The sequence below is a fragment of the Neofelis nebulosa genome, chromosome 2 (assembly GCF_028018385.1).
Source record: "Neofelis nebulosa isolate mNeoNeb1 chromosome 2, mNeoNeb1.pri, whole genome shotgun sequence".
In the NCBI taxonomy this organism is placed as follows: domain Eukaryota; kingdom Metazoa; phylum Chordata; class Mammalia; order Carnivora; family Felidae; genus Neofelis; species Neofelis nebulosa.
The window spans coordinates 187,645,133-187,654,585 of record NC_080783.1 but is presented as its reverse complement, the minus strand read 5'-3'; positions in this window follow the sequence as shown (position 1 = coordinate 187,654,585).

Sequence of the window (9,453 nt, the reverse complement as noted above, 5' to 3'; positions counted from 1 at the left end):
AGGGGTGTGCCACATACACTACATTGGTGGGCAAAACAGGTCCCTGCCCCCGTGGAGGTCACAATCTAATGGAGGAAAGACATAGAAATGTATGGAATGTGGTGAGGACAAATATCAGGGACTTGCTGTAATAGGACAAGGGGGCTCCCTCAGGAAATGTGGTTTGAGCTCAGAGGTAAGGACTAACTGGGAGTTAGGCAGGTAAGGAGGTGAGGAGGTGATTGGAAGAGAAAATTCAGTCTGTCTTTTATTTAGAGGTTACCTTATGGCAAGCCTTGGCTAAGCCTTTCTTGGTATTATCTTATTCAACACTGGGCAGCATAGTGGGTGGGGTAAAGAGCTTGTGGGCTCCCAAGTAAGACGTAGATTTTGAATCCTGCCTCTGCCATTTCCTGGCTGTGTGGCCTTGGGGAAGTTATTTATCTCTGCACCAGACAGCAAGGGGCAAGATTCAAGCTAAGGAGGATTCAAGGGGACACCTTCAAGCTAAAGAGAGAATTAGTTACATTGAAAAGGTTTCTTCTGCTTAAGGGAGAGGGAGTGATTTCAGTGTTCCAGGTGAGAGTGGAAGGTGCTTGGGCAGGGTGTGGCAGTGTGGCTGGAGAGTAGCAGAAAGATTTGCGAGAAAATCAACCTAGGTGATAGCTGGATCAAGGATGACTCCCGGTTTATAGCTTGTGTTATAAGTGACACAGAAGGAGAATGGATGAAATTCATTTAATTTATTTTTCTATTTTTAAATTGTTGATGTCTCATGCAAAAAATAGTTTGCTTATATAATTTAAAGTAATAACTTATTTGCCCTTATACCACATTTGAAACCTCTGTGTTCTCCACTGACCACATTCCTCATCTTCTGCAGAGGCTCCTGAAGTTTGGTTAATCTTGTGTTTGCTTTTCTTTGTTTTTAAACCATATGTATACGGCTCTTAAACCATAGAGTGATTTGTTTTATGTGGTTTTGAACTTCGTTTATTCTGTTTGGGGTTCATTGAGCATCTTCAATGTACAGGTTTATAGTTTAGTGAAATTTGGAAATTTTTTGGCCATGTTTTATCAATTTTTTGCCCCCCCCCTTCTTTTTCCTCCTGACACACAATCTGCCCATATAATAGACTATGTGATGTCATCTCACAGGCCACTGATGCTCTGTCCATCTTTTTTTTCAGCCTTTTCGTTCTCATTTTAGATGTCTTCAAGCCAACTGCTCTTTTCTTCTGCCATGTAATCTGCTATCAGTTTTTCAGGTTCTCTACTTTCTGTCTCTAGAAATTCCATCTTGGATCTTTAGAAATCTATTTCTCACCTTAACATGCTCAATTTTTCTCTTCCTTATGAAGCATAGTTAAAATAGCTGTTCGAATGTCCTCAGATGCTATGTCCCATCATATTTGTCATTTCTGAGTCTGTAATGATTGATTTTTCTCTTGATGGTTGTTCTTAATTTCCTGCTTCTTTGAATAGCTGATAATTTTGTACTGGATGCCAGATATTTGTGAATTTACGTTGTCGGTTGCTGGATTTCATATTATTCCTTTACATATTGTTGGTTTTTATTTCTGGCATGCATTTTACTTTTTTGGAGTTAGTTGGAGCTCTTGGAGCCTCTTGGAGGTTTACTTTTTTTTTTTCCTTAGGGAATTTTTATTTATTTAATTTATTTAGTTTTTAAAGTTTATTTATTTTGATAGAGAGCACAAGTGAGAAAGGAGCAGACAGAGAGGGAGGGAGAGAATCCCAAGTAGGCTCCACACTGAAGTGTGTGTGTGTGTGTGTGTGTGTGTGTGTATGTGTGTGTATACACATCCTCTTTATACATTCATTTATCAATGGACACATGGTTTGCTTGCATACCTTGTGCTGTTAATAATGTTGCAATATACATAGGTATGCATATATCTTTTCGAATTAGTGTTTTCATTTCCTTTATGTAAATACCCAGTAGTGGAATTACTGGATCATAAGGCATTTAAAAAAATTTTTTTTATGTTTATTTATTTTTGAGAGAGAGCGTAAGTGGTAGGGGCTGAATGAAGGAGACAGAGGATATGAAGTGGGCTCTATGCTGAGAGCAGTGAGCCCAATATGGGGCTCGAAGTCGAAAACTGTAAGATCATGATCTGTGCCAAAGTCAGATGCTTAACTGGCATCCTGACATTTTTATTTTTAATTAGAGGAACCTCCATACTGTTTTCCATGGTGGCTGTACCAACTTATTCCCACCGACAGTGCACGAGGGTTCCTTTTTCTCCACATCCTTGCCAACACTTGTTATTTGTTGTCTTTTTGATTCCAGTCATTCTGACAGGAATAGGTGATATATCATTTTGGTTTTGATTTCTATTTCTCTGATTAGTAATGTTGAGTGTCTTTTCATGTGTTGGTCATTTGTGTGTCTTCTTTACAAAAATTTCTATTCAAGTCCTCTGCTCATTTTAAAATCAGATTATCTCTCTAGGGTTGAAAGTTGTATAAGTTCTTTATATGTTTTGGATATCAGCCCCTTATTAGATATATAACTTGCAAATATCTGGGAGAATAATGTTTTTTAAGTAGCAATGTAGTGAGATCCTAAGGTAGGTGGGATGGGAAGAATAAATTCTAAGGTAGGGATGGGTTGGGATGTCTTCACAAGGCAGAGATGTGGCAGGATGTGAAGGCAAGCAGAAGAGAGAGTTTCTTGGAGGACGTGAAGGATGTAGGGGAGCTCCCAGATTATGAAGTAGTTTCAGAGAGTACAGTGGGCTACTTTGGGAGGGAGCTTGGAGGAAGGATGGGAAATAAAAGATAAAATAATGGAAGGCTTTCCGAAGGTCTTTGGCAATTGTCTGTGTTAGAACTTGTATTATATTTATTCTTGTTCGTTCATCAAAAAATTTACTGGGTGTCTCCTGGGTGTCCAGGGGCTCAGTGATGGGAATATAGTGGCCAAGTGGTCAACTAGACCTCAGCTCCTCCTGGAACTCTAAGCTAAATGCAGGAGAGGCTGACTCAGAAACAGATGATCACAATTGCATTTGGAAAGCCCATCTTGGTTGCCTTGGGTGGAGAATGGGTGGATTATTCTGGGCTGAAGAGTATGCAACTGCATTTGGGCAAGGCAGATAGCGGTCCGCACAGTCAAGCAGACTGTTGAGGAATGGTTGGGATAAGAAATGTGAGCTGAAAAGAACTTCTGACTTAATTCCACAGGTCACATCCTAACCCCCAGCTGCAACCTCTGGTGTCCGGCTCTGTTGACAGCTTACCCTGTGCTGGGTGCATTTGATGATGATCCTGCTTTTGCCAAGAAGGTGCTGGGGGCTGCCTGGCTTGAGGCTCCGGGGCTGCAGCTAATACCCTCCCAAAGGCAACTTCCCTGGGCCAGGCCTGGGTCCAGAAGAGAACAACCCCTCCTCTATCTGGGCTGGTGTAGAATTCAGCCATCCTTCACAGACTGGAGAGACCATTTTTAAAGAGAATCCTAGGTTCTGGGGAATAAGGGATGGAAGGCACCTATAGAATGAAGCCCTGAACAGGTACGGAAATGGTGTGAGGGGTTGAGTGGGGGAGGGATAGGAGGGATGACACGTAAATAGGGTCTTAGAAGACACTGGCACATCGATTCCACTCCTACATGTAATGTAGCAAGAATGCCTTTTCCAATAAATCTTTCTCTGCATTCATTCGTTCACTCAATTCTCACTGACTCACACCTCAGGCAACGAATCATACTTTTACTTGTGTTGTGTGTTGAGATAAAAGATAAAACAAGGCCTCTAACTTTGTTTTCTCTCTCCTTTCTTTCCTCCTTTTCCTTTGCCTGGTCCGTTAAAAACATTTTAAGTAGATAATATATGCATGTAGCGCAAAATTCAAAAGCCGGGACATGTTATTTGGCAAAAGGTCCTAATGCTCTTGAACCTCTCTCCTTGGAAGTGATGCTATTTTTTTTAATGTGCCTTCCAGACCCATCTGTAATACATAAACAGCAGATTATACACACTGTCGAGTCTCTTGCTACCTTCGCTTATCAGTACATCTTGGAGACTTTTGTGTAAGCAAATACAGAACGACTAGAATCTTTTAAATTGATGCACATAATTCCGTCGTGTGGATGTGCCATATTTATTTTATCTGTCTTCTATTGTAGGATGCTCAGCCCGCTTGTCATGAAACATTGCTATAATCTTGAGAAAGTTGTTTTCCTTCTAATGGATGAATGTGTTTCCATTGCAATTATAAAGTCTTACTGATTTATTTTATTGCCTTTGGGGGAGCAGTTAAATGAACTTTATTTTAGAGCACTTTTAGAAAAATTGGGATGATTGTATCTAGAGTTCTCCTATACTCCAGACCCGGTTTCCCTTGTTGTTAACATCTTACCTCAGTGTGGCGTATTTGTTACAACTAATAAACCAATACTAATACATGTTCACTAACTAAAGTCTGTACTTTATTTAGATTTCCTTAGTTTTTCCCTGATGTCCTTTTTCTGTTGCAGGATTCCATCTAGGATAGTACATTACATTTAGTTATCATGTCTCTTCCGGCTCCTCTTGGCTGTGACAGTTTCTTACACTTTCCTTTTTTTTTTTTTTTTTTTTGGTGACCTTGACAGTTTTGAGGAGCACTGGTCAGATATTGGTAAAATGGTAGAATTCTAATGGTAGAATGCCTCTCAGTTGGGATTTGTTTTTTCGCATGACTTCAGCTAGAGGTAAATAATGTGTTTTTAGGAGGAAGACCACGGAGGTAAAGTATTATTTCCAGTAAATGCACTTAACAGAAGATCCAAGTACACTGTCATAGCCCTTTGGTCTCCTTTCCCACCCCTGTGTGTTGGTAACAGGCCACACATGGCCTTTTCACCTCTTGCCTGCACTGTCACGATAACTGAATAAAGCCTTGATTTTTTACCTTCAGTTTGGTTCCTTGTCCTAATTAATCATCTTGGCATCTGGCACCTCAACAAATTGATGCAGCAAGCCAGTGGCCAACTGAGCACAAAGCTGTTCTGGAAGAATAAAATGCCCCGGGGTCCCACGAAGTACTTCCACAGCCATGCCAGTAGGACTTGGTGAGTGCTGGTGGATTATTTACAGAAACTTTTCAGTTCTGAAGGGAACCATTGGTTCCCTTTAGCCCTCGACTCCCTGGCTGGGCTTGCCCAGTGGGTCACATTAGAAATTCAACAAAGGGAACTCTAAAAAAGCTAGGAAATCAGTTCCCTAGCTGCTTCTCCTGGTGCTCCAGAAATGGGACCAAAAGTGTCAGAGAATCCGCATGCTGAACTGCACCCAATAACTATTGGCTCTAAGTAGTACTTGATGCTAAGGGACATCCTGCAATGTAGATGGTAAAACTGTTAGCCAGACTCAAATTTCCAAGTTTGTCCCAGCTACCCCTGCTGGCACTGGTCACTAGGCCCAGTTAAACCTCTTCATGAGATTGGGTCAATTCACCCATGATACTATCGAAGTCTTTTTTTTTTTTTTTTAAGTTTATTTATTTTGAGAGAGAGAGAGAGTGAGAGCACACCTGTGCGTGCCTAAATGGGAGAGGGGCAGAGAGAATCCCAAGCAGGCTCCATGCTGTCAGCACAGAGCCTGATTCAGGGGTCAGTCTCATGAACTGGAGATCATGACCTGAGCTGAAATCAAGAGACGGATGCTTAACTGACAGTCTAAGACTTAATTGACAAATTCCCACATGTGGAAAAAGCAGCCACTGGCAAGAAAGCAAAGATTGACCAGGAGAAAGAGCAGTGTAAGAGTAATGACCCAGTGCCCTGTCCTGGGCAAGGCCTTTCCAGAAAGATCTCTGAATTTGGTTCCTTGGTGACAGTGTCAAAGGAGGCAATTGGTAGGGCAAGGAACTTAGGGCTTTTGGGGCACCTGATGAGCAGCTCCCTTCTAGTGAGCCTGGAGATGAATGGGAGAGTACCACTAATATTACCTGGACCTGTTGGCATTCAAAAATAAACAAGACTAGGGGACAGGCCCAGGACCCTCTTTTCCCAAGGGGGACCAGAAGCCTTATGCCAAGGTCAAGTTCAACAGGGATGTAGGAGAGAATTGTACTTCTTGGGTCTTTGGCTGCTGGTGCACAGGTGACCATGATCCCTGAAACCCTAGCTCCAGGATGAGGGGGAAACAAAGCTCTACCTCTGGGACCCTCCAAAGCCAAGTTTTAAGTGGGTCCTTTGGGTCCCTACAAACTTTTTTTGCTATGGTTCCCACTAGTGAATGTATTATTGGTATAGGAATATTGTTTACATCTATAGATGATTTGCTTTTACCCCTTTACCCCTTTACCAAAGCCCTGATAAGTATGGCTGCATTTTAGTGGGGCATATGGATGAACCTACCCAATTACTTACCAGCGCCTAGTACCATTGTCTATCCAAAACAATATTTGCTGCTTGAGGAAGAAAAAGAAATAACCACTCACATTGCCAATCTCAAGGAAGCCAGAGTTCTATGAGATGATTTCTTCACATTCAATAGACTAGTTTGGTCTGTGCAAAAGGCCTTGGGTATCTGGAGACTCACCATTGATTATAGAAGGTCCAATGCCATAGTCCTGGCAGTGCCTGGTATTATGATTGTCACAGAGGCTACTGCCCAAGCTGAAGACACTTGGTATACAGCAGCTGCTATTGAAAATGCCAAAAAAAAAAAAAAAAAAAAAAAAAAAAAAAAGAAGAAGAAGAAAGAAAGAAAGAAAAGAAAAAAAGAAAATGCCTTTTCTAGCATTCCCTCTCTACCCGGATGATTGGGATCAAATTCACCTTTATGTGCAATGCATTGCAATACACCTTTGACGTGCTACTAAAAGGCTACCTAAATTCTCCAGCTATCTGCCATGAATGTGACCTGGAAAAAGTCCTGCTCCTGGAGGGAGCACTAGAGCACTTTGTTAAATTGATGACATCCTCCTGGTGGGTCCACACAAAAGCACCACCCAATAAGAACTGGATGCCTTATTGACCAACATGCAGCCACACACATAGGTCATTAACATAGGTGAGGCACAATGACCCAGCATCCAGTGAAACTCTTGGGCATTATCTGAGAAGGGATGTGATGTCTCATTCCAGAGATGACTACCTTGACAAACAAAGGACACCTAGTGATTGGTGGGCCTCTTTGGCTAACGGTGCTCTCACATAACCAGTGTAGGGGTCTTGGTGGCATCCATCCCCCTGGGTTACCAGAAAGGCTGCTACCTTAGAGTGGGACCTTTAACAAAATGCCTGGAGGCCCTCCAATGGGCCACCCTGGTTGACCTTCCCCTGGGGCCTATAGATCCACATTTGCCTTTGAGTTACAGGTCTCAGCAAACTCTGAGTTCATGGATTATAGCCTATGGCAGAACAGTGCCTTGGGCTGGTTGTACCACTTGGTTTTTGGATCCATAACTCCTCAAGTTGGCTGAAACAAACCACTCTTTATTCATCTGTTAGGGCTTTGCTGGTGCCTCAAGTGCACTAACCTTATTAATGTGGACATTATACATTGCCACAACTGGATTCTACAAGAGCAAAATACCTCCCTAAATGTAAACTCACTCCTGTCAGAGAAGAAGGCAACCAGAACATCTGAGAGAAAAGTGTGGGATCTGCCATCAGAACTATTTTGGCTACAGTGGTGGTGGCCTTCCCTCCACTCACTCTTGCCCTATATAGGCTGTGTGGTTATTCTCACTGTCATCCAATTAGAAAAGGTTGCACATAATCTGTCCTTGATCCTCATTGAGACTATCAATAATACAATCTCAGCCTCAACTCCTTGGCCCAAGTAGAGTTGGCTAACTGTAGAGTCCTTGGCTTCCTGTTGGCCAATCAAGAAGGAGAATCTGTGCAATTGCCAACACTTGGATCAATGAACCTGGCAAAATAGAACAGTCCATTAGGGGGCTTAGACAGAAGGCCTCCTGGCTTTCTAGGGTAGACCCTAATGAGCTATGGATCTTTTTCTGGCTTGGCAGTTGTTGGGGCTCATGGCTATATTCATTCCCTGGGCAGGCCTGCTATTCTACTTAGAGTGACTTTGATCATGTTCCTCAGAACGGTTAAGCAGACTTATCACAATGTCTGGCTCATTTTAGTCAATGATGGGGTTGCCTATGTCTCTTGCTCAGGCCCTGAAAGATCAAGGGGTGGAGCTGAGGAGTCCAGTTCCAGGCCAAATTCCTGTTTGTGATCGTTTAGGCCCAACCATAGCTAGTTATAAGACCTTGCCTGCCAGTCCTCATGGGAAAAAGCTGACCCCTCCCCTACAGCTGACTTGGTGCCAGACAGGTGCACTACAATTTTCTGAAGGGAGTTGCTGTCAAGGAGTCACTGCACAAGCCAGCCCTGCTCTTATGCATATCTGCATTCCCAGCCTGGGCACCTCCATTCGGAGGCCTCTTTCCTGGGGGCCCTGCCGAGGCTTTTTTTTTTTTTTTTTTTCCTATCTACCTCAGTACTTTTCCAATGCTAGCACTTTCCCCTCTTCCTCCTTCTATTCCTTCCTCCTTCTCTAAAAAGATAGAAGAATCCTTTTGTTTAAGGCAGTGAGAGAATTCCCCCCATCTGCACTGCATGTCCCTTAACCCTTGCCTGGTGCTGTTTCATGGGGAAAGATGGAACACTGGGGAGCTGGCGCCTCTTCTTTTTGCACCTTGCTTGCTCTGTAGAAGGAAGTAAATACAGCCTTGATTGTTACTTTCAGTTGGGCTCATTGTCCTAATTGGCCATCTTGACACCTGATCGCATTCCATTGGGGGATGGGCTCTCACAGATGTTTGTTTATACCTATAACTTAAATATAGTATTTCATAGCACACCAAATACAGCACTAAGATATAACTTTTAAAATGCTGCCTGAGCCCCTTAAAGACTCAGAGATCTAGTGTCTGGGGGCTCCGTGAGGTGAGTGGGTGGGTCAAAAAGCATCTCAAATGCTGCAGGACCAATGAAGCCCTGGGGATTTGTGGTCCACTTCCCTTTTAGGGCTCTGGGTAGAAAGTGCTCCTTTTGAAAATGAGGCTTGGGACAGATCACACCCTTGACTTTACCCAGACCTTTTTGCCAGGGGGATATCGCACAAGCTGGGGCTTGGGCACGAGCCAAGCCCTAAATGGGCAGAGCCTGCAAGAGCTGGAGAAGGACGGAGTCAGCAGGGGAAGATGGTGGAGCTTCTCTGAAGCATTTAAGTCAACCCATGGAAAGAAAAACAGACGGTGGGTTACCCCACCTGCAGAAGCGATGCACAAAAGGGCCCAAGGCTCAGTGGCAAGGACAGACCCTTCCCCTGGCAGCCAGCACATGACCGCCCTGTTCCACTGCTATCACTCCCTGTGTCCTGACGGCATATGGCGAGAGTAGGGGGGAAAGAGACGCTTTGAGAGAAAAGACAGCCATGAAAGGAGGTTCAACTTTTGAATAAATTAGGTACTCATCCAAATGAATCTCATTTAATTTAG